We start from the raw sequence: 13,277 nt of genomic DNA on the forward strand, positions 1-13,277 counted from the left end.
GTCTTGGCAAGCAGGAGTCAGGCCATAGTCGTCTTTCTGGTCCTGCTAAGGAGCCCAAGGTGATCCCACAGGGATGAAGAGATCTCGATGATTTAAATGAGCGAGTCCGCTGCTCAGACTGACACCAGGGACCCACCCGTGGAAGATGGGTTTTAGGGGCAAGGCAGAGAGATCTGATCTGTTAGTGTTATTGGTGGAAATGGGGTATCCCTTCCCCACTGGGTGCTAGGGATTGGGTCCTTACAATATCTCAAGAAAAAAATTTTCTGAGACTCTCACAGGATGAGTGATTTTTATTGGTATGGAATTATATCCCTGGGTTTGTAAAGTTCCATTTCCTTTTTAATACAGTCCCGGAAGAAGCTCAGCTGTGGATTCAGTAGAGCTAGAAGCAAAGCCAGTGTCCAGAGGTTCCGTTCCATGGCAGAGCTGGGTCTGGTGTAGCATCGGGCTAGGTGCAGTCCATCAGCCCGTTGTGTAGGGTCCACACAGCTGTGGGCCACATGGGTGAATACAGGAGCATGAGAACCCCCGAGAGCCAGGAACCTGAACCAAGAGAGTAAGAGAGAGAACTCCTTTGTTTAGCTTATGTATCTCAAATCTTTCTGTGCTTACAGTGGCCATGTCTACTCTGTCCAATGACCTGTTCCCAGGTGTGACGAACAGGCAAGTTCCTTCCCTATCTCATCCACACTTTACTGGGCATGCGTCTAAACTGCAGCTCCCTGGCAAAGCTGCACAAATGGCAGGCCTATAACATTCGCCTTCCCTTTGCTCCTTTCCAGGTATTGATAACCAGGTTATTTACAATGAAATCATTAGGAGGCTGTTATTGTGACCCCAGTGAGAAGAGGGCCAAGGGAGCTGGTTGGAGAGGAGAGGGTGGGTTTGAGAAAAACTGAGAAGGTGAACTTGGCAAAATGTGTTGACTGACAGGAAGTGAAGAGATGGAAAGAAGGGGTATGAAGGGAGACTTCCTACTTCTGGCTAAGGGCTTGGGCTCAGGTTCTTCACCAGCCATGATACTGTGGACAGAAAGGGGCCACATGCTAACCCGACACGCTCAGGGACCTAAAGTAACCACTTGAGATGGATGATCTGAAATTAAAACTTTCTAACGTAAAGCAGTTAGTGGTGGGTAGTCATGTCCAAGGGCAGTATTTTCCCCTAAAAAAGGTCAACCTTCACCTTAACTGAGCTTGTCTTATTGTCTTTTGTGCATCTAGGATAACATACCTGGTAAACAAGCCTTTAGAATAATAAAGTAATTTCCTTTTCTCAGGACCCCTCAAAGCACAACCACCCGCACCAGAGCCGAGACCACAAATCCCCTCAGTCATTGTTATCCTGTTACTTGTTGACTATGAACTATTCTGTGCCCACCTATGTAAAAGAAACACGTGTCTATCATTTTACTTTTTATCCAATCCCAGAGGTCTCCCCACTTTACTTTCTCCCGCCTCCCTGATCTATCACCAATGGATTTCACGTAACCCCAGTTATGCCTTCTGTTTTTATTGTAATGCATAAAATAAGGTGCAAAACTGCCACTTTCTGGAGCATTTTCTCAACCCATTGAGGTTTTACATCTTGGCAATTGTCATCAAATAAACTCATAAAAATTCTTACAGGTTCGGATGTTTCTTACACTGATAATATAGAACCCAGAAATGTCGTCAGGCATGACAACGAATTCGGTTGGGACCCGTTGTCTCTGAGGTGCTGGGGGACACCCAGATGGAGAAGTGTGGCAGTTACGGAAGTGCCCACTGCACTGCTCCCCGTGCCCACGTCCCCTCCCCCACCGGCACCACCTGGCCCTGTCTTCCACAGTCCCCCAAGGCACCAGCCTGTGGGCAATGCCAGTGCTTACTCTGGATTCCCAGTCCCGGCCATGCAGCCGTGGCCTGCCACCTGTGGGTGGGCCTCACAGACCCTCCCATTCCAGCCTGCCCTTACGGTGGGATGGGACTTTGCTACTCTGGTTTCTCTGCCAAGTGTGGGAACGTTATCTCCCTCTATGTGACATGACATTGAGACAGTTAGTAAGCCAGGGCAAGTCAAATAGGGAAACTGAGACAGAGAGTTATACAGCCAAGCAGTTTACAGAGGTCTAGTAAGTTGCAAAATTGTATCTTCCCTAACCAAGCACACTTATGAGTAAATGGTTACACTTCTCCTCCCCAACCAGAGGGCAAATAGCTTAAATCACCCTCTTAGGGAGGTAGACAGCAGAAATCCAATTAGTGCCATTTGCCAACCACACCCAAGGATGGATGAAGTCAGGGAAATACATTTCATGCAAAATAGATCGAGACATGGAAGTAGGGAACAGACTGTAAAACCTCAGAGGAAAGGGGGTGGGGGAAGTGTGAAGAGATAAACTTACATGCATATGTGAATAACCAATAGACACGACGATAGTGTGGGGAAGGCAAGGAGCCGGAGCGAGGAGGAGGGGTCCATGGGGGGAAAGAGGGAGGGACATCTGTAATACTTTCAACAATAGAGATTTTAAAAAAATTACACTTTAAGTTTCAGGAAATAAATAAATAAATAAACCTCATTTTGGTGACTCAGCATAAAGCTGATGTGTGTTCTATTGAGACCCTCCCCTAAGATCTCCCCTGAAATCCCCAATTTTAGAAACAGATAAGAATCCAACAGGGCTCTCCCTGGAGCACACCAGCCTCTCTTCTCCCTCTCAGGTGTACGTCTTTACTTTGCTCTCCTAAAGTCTAAGGGTCCCCACCAGACTTGCAAACAGGGGAGCAGTGGGCTGTGGCAGTTCGTCCCGGGCTAACCCCCCGAACCTGTGTCCCAGGCCCCCTCTAATCTAACTTGTTAGTGAGCTAATAACAGCCCCACCTTGGCTCTGTCCTGAAGCTTCTTCTACCCGCAGCCCTTTCTTCCCAGCTCTAACACATGTATTCTCCAGTCACCTGGACGGTACTGTGGCTCTTTCCTGCGTGAAGTAAGAGCCCACACACTACGGGCCGGCCTGAGGCAGCCCTGCTCCGGGCCTGGTCCCTTTCCTTTGACAACCTGGACTGTGACTCTACCCCTGAGAGCGAACCAGAGCCAAACCGAAGACGACCTCGTGCCAGGCCACGCACAGCGAGTAAGTCATCTGTGAGGGTTCCCAGAGGACACCCCCAGGTCTTCGGTGGGAAAGGGGGAGCGTTGAGTGTGGCTTGGGATGGCAGGGGACCCAAAGTGCACAGGCGTGACCTGTCACTGGGGTCAGGAGACCCGAGTGCTAATCCTGGCCCTGCTACTGACTTTCCACGTCACCCTGGGCAACTGACTGCCTGGCCCGGGTCTCCTCTAACACAGCTGAACGGCAGAAGCTGTCGGCTTATGCTTCGGCTCTCACCCTCCGGATGGGAACACCAGGAGAGGGGGCGCCCCAGGGACATCAAGTGCAGCTCTGGAGGAGGGAGGGGCACTTGGCAGAAAACTCAGCAAGGTGTTTTAGCAACAAGCAGGACAATAGAGCAGCTTAGTGCCTGGAGCTTATTCTGCTCATTCCCCGCCTGCGTGGGACGTGCCGGGGCTGGGTGTCTACGTTCCGCCCCCGGCTACAGCAGCATTCTCAGCAGCTTCGGTTACTTCGGCCACGGTAATCTGCTCAGGAAGAGCCCCGCCCTGCCTCAACCTGGGGGTGTTTGGGGTGCTGCACCCGCCTGCCTCCGCAGCCTCCTGCTTCCCTGCCCCTCCCTCACCCAGGGTGTGCCCTTCAGATGCCGGACAGGCCCACCAGCCAGCACGGGTCCGGGGCGGGAAGGGATACACACTGGGAACTGCCCCAGAGCTGGGTGGTGAGGAAGGAGGGATGTGGCCTCTCTTCGTTTCAAAGAGTCCTTACATACCAAATATTTTTAAATATTCTTCTGTCTGAGGTAGAAGTAAGATGAGGGGAGATCTGGCATGAGGGCTTTAAATCCCCAGAACTTTCTGGCATGGAGTTGAGGGGGTTTTGGGGGGCTGCACAAACATGGGTGAGGATCTCCGGGACACAGCTCCTTTCCCCCTTGAGGTGATGAACCGACTGACCCTGAGTTCTGGGTGTGGGGCTGGCTGCCTACAGAGCCTCTCTGACCCACGGTGTCCTCTTCTGGCACAGTTCTTGGGCAATAAAACATCTCTGCCCTGACACTCAGCGTTTGACACTGTTCACCCCTCCTTCCATTTGGAATCTTCTCCTCCCTCAATTACCAAAAAGTGGCATCTTCGGGCTCCCTTTTCCTCGGTATGAGTTAGGAATTTTCCATTTGCAGGACACAGAAAACTGGACCTAACCGCCGTAAGCAGCAAAGGACATCTATTTCTTCCCCCACGGTGCAGGCGAGGATTGAACGCACTTGGTGTCACCCAGGGCCACGTTTCTCTGGGATCCCAGATGCACCAAGGGCTCTTAGCCCCACGGGCTTCTTGTTCATGTACCGATGGAAAGAGCTGCTTTTCCCAGCACGACGGTCATCAGTGCTGAAACTCTCGTTGGCCCGACTTAAGACAAATGACCCCCTGAACCAATCATGGTTGCTGGGGGTGCCATGTGCTCCACCTGGGAGCCACTGAGTGGGAAAGGGAACTGATGCCTGGGGAGCCTCCTACACCCCTTTCCCCTGGGTCCTCCCCTTCTGGTCCCTGGGCCTGCCCACCTCGGCCTCTCTCCCCACAGCTCCCTCGGCATCCTCGCTCCCTCTCTCGGCTCTGAGATCATGTCCTTGGGGCCGAGTGCCTCCTTTTCTGTGTCTCAAGCCCTGACTCTCTTCCAACATCCCACCCCGTATCCTGATGTGCTCCCGGAGCATTTCTGCTAGGTACCCTCAAATTCATCCTCATATAGGAAGAATAGTCATCTTGTGCTGGCCGGTATGGCTCAGCAGTTAGAGCTTTGGCCCACGGACCAAGGATTGGCAGGTTCGATTCCATTCAGCGGCACACAGTTTGGTCCCCAGCACTGGTTGGGGTCATGCGGGGGGCAACTAGTTGACCTCTCCCCCCTCCCCCACTCTATCTGAAGATAAATGGAAATCTATCCTCGGGTGAGAATTTTTTAAAAAGTCATCTTTCCTCTAACATTATGCCTCTCACACAGACACACTTCAGTTACTCCCAGCTTGGGTTAGTCCTTCTTTACCTGCCCGTCACGTCAGGCCCGACATCCTGCGTTCTCCGGAATCCGTGCCGTCCCCATTACATCTGACGTCACCTGAAGCCTGGACCACGAAACACCCTCCTCTGCTTCCTCCCCAGTGTGCCCTGTTTCCTAGTTACGTTCTTTGTGTGTATGTTGCAAACATGCCCCCCTATATATATATATATACTTTTTAAAAACATGTTTTTTTTTCAACCACAGTTTACATTCAACATCATTTGCACCAGTTTCAAATGTGCAGCAGAGTGGCCAGAAACCCACACACTCTACAGAGTGGTCCCAAGCACCCCAACCACCTACCTGGCCCCCTCCCCAGTTATCGCGACATTAATGACTGTATTCCCCAAGCTGCAATCCACACCTCATTACTTTCATGTCAGCCCCTCTGAGGACACGCTGAAACTCCGTTTCCTATCACACCCACCCTCAAAAGCCTTCGCTCTCTCCCCATTGCCCACGTGACAAAGCCCCCTCTCTAAGCCTGGCATTCAGCATTCGGGGCTCCTGGTGAAGAGCCCCCTCTAACTTCAGGGGCTCCCATTTTGCCCTCTGCTGTCTGTTTCAGACCCCTGTCTGGTTTTGCAGACAGACCCTGAAAAACCATGGGCATTCCTGCCTCTTCCCTGTCCTCTCTGCAGCCTCCCAAAGGCCATCTCCGGCAGCCTTCCCTGGCCGCTTCTGCCTGGCAACCTCTTTGTCCCTGTCACATCTGTGTGTGTGTGTCCCTCTGCCCTTGAGTTCACAACTGCATCAAAGGCCCACGGACCGAAGAGCCGCTGCCCTCGTCTGTCCCAGGGGAGCCTGTCCTTGGTAGAAATGAGCTCACACGTGTGGAAGCGCTTGGAACAGTCTGGGTTTCATGGGGACAGAGGGGTGGTTTCTTGTTTCACCAGCCAGGAGGACAAGGACAGGAATGCTGAAAGAAGCCGCAGAAGGTGGAGCCTCAGGGAGATGGGGTCCTTAAGGACACGTAAGGACAGCTGCTGACCAGGAGAGAGCCACACTGGCATCAGAAGATAGGATTCGAGCTACAATCCCAGACACACTGCTAACCAGCTGCGGGACCTAGGGCAAGTCATCTAACCTCTCTGGGCTTTGGTTCCCTCATCGGATGAGGGGCATTATCCCGCCTGCTGTGCTCTGCCTCCAAGGTCATTGGAGATGAACCAATCATGGTGCTGGGGGTGCCATGTGCTCCACCTGGGAGCCGCTGGGTGGGAGAGGAAATGAGCACATAGACTGGAGACGGAGTGTGTGCCCAGAGACCTGGGCTCTATCTGGCCTGCCTCTGGGGGGCTCAAAGAGTAAGAAGGAAGCCTGGCCTTCCTCCAGCATGAAGTTCTGAACCAGTCTGGCCCCCAGCAGGCTTCAGGGAGAACAAGAGCTGATCAAAGGCCAGGGTTGTAAACAGCAGGGCGGCACCTCTTCCCAGGCGGAAGCCTGCAGACCAACTCCATTTGATACCCTGGTGGCTGCCAGCAGGGCCTTCCCGCCCTCTAGTGGGCGCAGTTAGGAGGTGCACCACTTCCACAACAGCCACAAGTTCTGTGGATTTCAGAATGCCACCTGGCACTTTTGAGCTTCGTCCTCTTATAGAATTCTCAACAGGCCTTCCAGGTCTGTGATAGGGGGTCTTATAGATGGAGATCTCCAGGTTTAGAGATTCTGGAATTGGACAAGCTCACACAGTTCATAGTGTGGGAGCTGGGACTCTGAGGCCAGAGGGTCCCTGGGGAGCTAGCTCAGGGCAGGGAAGATGTGGGTTCATTGTTGGAAGAGTTTTGTCATGGGAAAACAGGGGCGGCTGGCTCTGGAGAGCCCACCCCCTCCTTCTGCTGCTTTGGACTTTCCTGGGATGCTTTCCCTCCACCACGGGGGTAACCCTGTGACCCCGGGCCCTTTTCCTCTGAGGGAGGGTCTGCCAACTTTTCTGCAAAGGGCCAGGTAGTAAATAGCTGAAGCTTTGTGGGCCATATGGTCTCTGTTGCATGACTCGACTCTGCCACTGTGGCAGAAATCAATCACAGACAATGCATAAGTAAATGAGTGCGGCTGTGTTCCAATAAAACTTTATTTATAGACTTTGAGATTAACTTTCAGATGTCATAAAATATTCTTTTGAATTTTTCAACCATTTAAAAATGTAAAAACCATTCTGAGCTCGTGGGCAGTACAGAAAGAGGCAGGCAGTGGGCTATCGTGTCCCAACTCTTCCACTAAGGTGTAGGGGTCTGTCTTTACAGTGTTCGGGCTTTAATTCCTCCATCGACGGCTCCCTCTTTGTCCCTTGTTCTGGCTCTTCTTGCAATCCCCTCAGTGCGGCTAGAACCCAAGTTCTGCCCTCAGCCCTCTGTTCTCTTCACCTTCTCTCCGCAGACACTCACGTGGTCTCCCTAGTCTGGTGCAGGGATCCCAGCATGCCACCTCGCCCACCTCTCCTCAGCCACAGTGCCTTTGTCCAGCCACCCCGGGCAGCTCACCAGCCCATCAGTCGTCTTACACTCCCTTATCTGTGTGTTTGAAAAGCCATTTCCCTTCTCCAAACCCCAGGAGGGACATGGCATGTTCCAGAAAGCATACTGGGGTTGCTGCCACTCTGACTTGGGTCCAAATCCAGCCAGCACGTGATTTCTAGCCTGTCCTTCTCCAGGTGTTCATTTGGTTCATGCTTTACGTGATGTTGTTGGCGAAGCAGCGATGCTGCGACGTGAGAACTGAGTGAGGAGCCAGGGCACCTGGGCTCCGGTTCCAGCTCTGAACTTCTGGGAGTCACAGGTGCTGGGCTGTGAGAGCATTTGCATAGGATACACCGACCTGGACCTCAGGAGAGATAAAGATTCAGGCAGAGACTTATCACCCCCCAAAAAAATCCCAACTATGTGAAGTAATGAATGTGTTAACTAAACTTATTGTGATTATTTCACAATATGTGAATCATCGCATTGTGCACCTTAAGTTTACACAATGTTGCATGTCAATTACATCTAAATAAATCTAAATAAATCCAGGGGGGGAGCCTGGAATAACAATAAATATGTATATTGGAATCAACAGCATACAGATGATCACATGCCCCTGAAAGAGGATGAGGTCATTGGGAATGTAGGGTAAGAAGAATCCTGAAAATTATCTGCAGGGCCAGTCTTAACCCTCTGTGGCCAGGAGGTGGCAGCATAGGCCATTAAGGGGTGTTGCGAGGGGCAGGAAATAGGAGCTCAAGAGAGAGGGGTAAGGTTCCCCTAAACTTCAATAACCCCCAGCTTGGGCAACAGTGCGTGGCACTAAGTGTGGGAGGGAGGGGAGCTGAATCAGAGGGTATATGGTCTATATAACTTTTTTCAACTAAAAGCTCCCTGGATGGGGATCAAGCAGGTATTATACTTCCAAGAGCACTGAACTGGGAGCCCAAAGAGTAGCACTCATTTGGGGAAAAGTGGAGGAGCACAGGTTACCTACTCTCAGGCTGCCTAGGTTCAAATCCCAGCGCTACCGTTTACTAGCTGTGTTGCAGTTTCTTTTTTTCTTTGACTGTCCTAAACTGTTTACTAGGTAAGAATTTTACAAACATGACTTATGTTAGCGGGAACGGGGGAGCTGGAGAGTAGTGCGCCTTCCCCAAGCTCCACAGCAAGAATCGCCAATGGTGTGGTGGGCTTGTGGCCCCTTCCGAGGCCACGGCTCCTGCGGCCTGCAGATGTCAGCGCTCGTCCCCTGTGCTTGTGCACTGGTTTGGCGATCCTTTGGGTGTCCGGGTTCCGTCTGATCGCCTTATGGAATGACCAATGGGGATAACCTGGAAGAATGTGTGTGTAGACCCTTCACCAACCCAGTAAGAGTGCAGGACCCCAGAGCCCCACAGTGCTGTCCAGCCGGCTCCTCACAACACACTGAAGACTTGGAGCAAACGTTAGCTGGTTAACACCATGATGGACAGGCTTGCCCTAGGTCGCACCTTAGGAACAGGGCCTTTGTGGCCACCACGGCGCACAGGAATCTCACACGTGACATAACCTTGCTTGGCCTCGTACCCCAGCCTGCGAGTCTTATCCAGCCCGTGGGGCCCTGTGGAACGCAGAGAGCTGGCAGGACCGCCAGCAGCGCCCCGAGAAGGAGGCGCCTTACATCCGACTGCTTCTTCCTCCACAGCTCCTGCGTGTACTTGTCAGCGCCCAACTTGGTTTACCTGATGGCCGCGGCCAGACGGAACAGATGCGTTTCATTTTCTTTATAAAATAGGGACAATGATAGTGTCTGTCTCCATAGAGTTGTGTATGAGATTAACTGATACCTGAAAAGCTCTTAGAATAGTGCTCAACATGTAGAAAGTACTTAATAAACATTAGCAATTAATGTTATTACCTTTAAGATCCCACACTGAATGGGAGACCCTCCAGGTCACTCCTTCCCATGAAGAAGCCCCAAGATCTCAACCTGGGGACTCAGGCAGGCAGCTGCCCTGTTAGATCAGCCATTGGGAAAACGGCCCTGGTAGGAGCAGAGCATGTCATGCCACCCCGAGAGACAGATTTCAGAGGCAATGCCAACACTGGGGTTAGAGGGCACATACCTACTTACCCTGATATTTTTTTTCTTTGTTGATTTTAGAGAGAGAGGAAGGGAGAAGGAGAGAGAGATAGAAACATTGAGAGAGAACATCAATTGGCCGCCTCCTGCATGCCCTCCACTGGGGATTTGGCCCACAACCTGGGCATGTGCCCTGACCGGGAATCGAACCAGCGACCTCTTGGTGTATGGGTTGATGTTCAACCACTGAGCCATACTGGCTGGGCTACCCTGATATCCTTTTTAACTAACTGGGGTCTGACACCTCCCTTTACCAGTCTCCAGAAGAAATTAGAGCTAGAACAGACCCGTGTGTGTGTGTGTGTGTGTGTGTGTGTGTGTAGAAGTGGGGAGGGGTTAGAGGTTGAGGAGAGGTGGTAAGACTGCCTCTCTTTCCCCTACTACCCTAGTTTGTCTCTGATCCTGAGCTCAACTGATGACATGAAAAGACCCCTGGGCTGGGCATTAGGAGACTCAGGTTCCAAGGTCCTGGCTGTGTGATGCTGAGTGACTCATTTCCCTCGCGGACCTCAAAGTTCCTTCTGATATTGCCTGATGTTGGGTGGGCTTGTGACTCCTCCCTGCCAGTCCTGCCGCTCCACCTCAGACCCCTCTTCCACCGTCTCCACCTCCCACTCCCACACCGCACTCCAGCTGCCTTGTAGAAGGCCCCTAGGCCCAGAGGGCATTGCCCTTTTACTGAGAGCAAATGAGAGAAGACAGCCTCCCAGCCTGTCAGTTTCCATTCTCCTGTAGGATGCTTCTCAGGGTTCAGTAGGTGGGCCCAGACTGGCAGCTCGGCTCCTGGGAACTAGAGTCTAAAAACAGCGGAGGGGCAGAGCCGTGGAGGTCAGACGCCTGGGAACAGTCTGCATGGGAGGGAGGGGTGGTGTCCAGGCAGCCTCAGTTCCAGTCCCGGGACAGGCGGCATCTGGCCATCACTTCCTGACTTCATTGCTCAGAGCCCTGTCTCTGCCCTGGCTTGCAGCCCTCACCCTAGTGGGTGGGCAGCGCAGGGGGGCTGGGGGGTCATGACACTGTTGGACCCTGCTGGAGGAAGTGAGGGGAGAGGCGGGAGGGGCTGGTTAATACCTAACCACGCTGGTGGCATCAGGGGGACCACTCAATTGCCAGGAGCCAGGGCTCACAGTTCTCCCCCAAAAGTGCCTCTCCTCAGAATGAGCAGAAGTATAACCTTCTCCTGACATGGTGGAAGTTCTGGAAGCTGAAGAGAGATAGGGTTCTGTCTGGTCCTCTCTGATTTCTTATAAACAACAGCAAGGTGCAGGGTGAATGGGCAGAGAAAATTTCCTGGGATTAGAAGATGAAGAAATGATGAAATGATGGCTTGTTCCAGAGTGTGGGGCACAGTTAATCCTTTCTGGTCAAGGAATTGAACTGGAACCAATAAGCAGGGTTGGTGAGATAATTCGTGACTCAATGCAAAATGAAAACATAGCACTCCTGTTCCAAAAGTATTCAGAATGTCCAGAAGGCAACAGTAAGGCATTAATCCAAGGGTGGGGCTTCTGACTGGGGGGCCCTTCTGAGCACAGGGTCCTGGGAGACTGCATGACCAGACGCCCATGAAGCCAGCCCTGCCAAGAGCTATCATTTATTAAGCACCTACTGTGTACTAGACATGTTATGTGCATTATCTCATCTAGTTCTCGAACAACTCTATGAAGTAGGCATGACTAGGTTCTCTCTACGAATGAGGAAACCTTGAGTAGTTAAACCACCTGCCAAGGTCACCTGTGCTAGGGAGTACTGTCTGAATCCAGTTTCCTCTGAGGCCAATGCCTGTGTCCTTCTGATCGGTGCTGCCTCTGTTCTCTGGCCTCCGGGGGCTGTCACGGCATCTGAGCGTGACAGTCTGAGGTTGTAGCAGAGACTCCGTCCCCAGTCTGCCCTGCCCTGTGCTGGGCTGAGGGCATGGGGAAGGGCCTGGTGCCACATGCGCATCCAGGTGTTGCAGAAAGCACACGTGCTTTGGGCTCAGACAGCCTTGGACTGGTGTTCAGCTCTGCCTCTAAGTGACTAGAAAGGTCACCGGAACTCATTAAGCCTCAGTTTCCTCATCTGTAAAATGGGATAACAATATCTACTTTATGTTCTCACGAGGGTGGCATACAATGCCTGCCACATGACGGGCACCCACTAGAGTCCATTCTAGTCAGAAGAACACATTGGGGTCCACGCCCGGCCCACGTGGGTCCCTCCCTTGGGCAAACCCGCTCTCCACCTGCTGCCTGCCCCTCTTCGAAGCAGCTCCGCTCCCCCTCTCCCGGGAGTTCTTCCCCGCCAGGCTCCCCCAGCGGCCTCTCTCCTAAGTGACTTGGCAGTGTCCTTTAACATCGGGGTTCAAGGTGTACTGTTCATCCCACCAGGGAGAGTTAATGCCAGACGTGGGGAGGTTACCAAGTCCCTGGATTCTTGCAGTCTGGGTCGGTCTGACCCCTTTCTGCTGTGGCAGCTGCCAGCCCTGATGCACCCTCTCTGCCCGGGAAGAGCGGCTGAGCCCTTCCTGCGAGACGGCCCCCGCCCTGGAAGCTCCCACTGGGTGCCTGGGCAGCACCTGGAGCTGGCTTTCTCCAGGGAGGGCTGTGGGTTTCTGACCCCTCCCGGTTCCTCTACTCAACTCTCACCCCTCTCACGGACAGGTCCCCGGGACAAAGTCCTCTTCCACCCCCTCCCAGCCCATGCCAGGAAGCGAGGCGGATGGTTCCCAGCAGAGTAGATGGTCCGGTGGGGGGATAGCTAAGGCCCCAGAAACTTCTGGTACCTGAGAAAGAGCACACTCTCCCTGCCCTCCCCCCTCCCCCGAACCGGGCCAACTGCTGCTCGGGCTGCCCGGGTGCCACCTGCCCCTTTGCCCTCTCTCCGGGAGTAAATATTGGCTCAGGCTCACTCACCAGCTGTTTAACTAGAGCGAAGTCATGGGTTCGTCGAAGGCTGAGATCCTAGGAAAGACATGCTGGACATTAATGCCCCACGGGGACCCCGGACAAGCCCCCTGGGCAAACAGTTCACTCGGGGCCCAGGTCCGGCTCCTTTCCTTCCCCTGGTTACACCAGGTGCTGTCAGACACCAACTGCGAGGCGGGGCTGTCACCTGGAGTAGCTGGTCCCGTGGACTGGGTTTTTTTTCTGGCCAGGGCATTTGGCAAGATGGTCTGATTTGGGGCCGTCTGGTGTATTCACGACTTGTACCTGGCCCCGCCTGTACAGACTTGTCACTACTGCTTGGACACTCGGCAGTACTCGACACATTCTGTGTATCTTGATCGGACGTCGCTATTCATTCATGTAGGGTCCCTGGACCTAGCTGATCATCCAGGTGTGTGTGAGCTGTACAGGTCTGGTATCTGCCCCATCACTTAGTGTGTGTTCCTGGGAGGCCCCGTAATCCACACTATTCTGGCCCCGAGCTCACCCCAGAGGAAAAGGGATTGCGGATATCACCCCCTGCTTCTTATTCACCCCTTTAGATGTCCCCCCACCCTGGACCTGTCCAGACTGCTTCTGGTTCCTGGCCCCTCCTACCTGCC

This window comes from Molossus molossus, unplaced genomic scaffold, assembly GCF_014108415.1.
Source record: "Molossus molossus isolate mMolMol1 unplaced genomic scaffold, mMolMol1.p scaffold_m16_p_20, whole genome shotgun sequence".
In the NCBI taxonomy this organism is placed as follows: domain Eukaryota; kingdom Metazoa; phylum Chordata; class Mammalia; order Chiroptera; family Molossidae; genus Molossus; species Molossus molossus.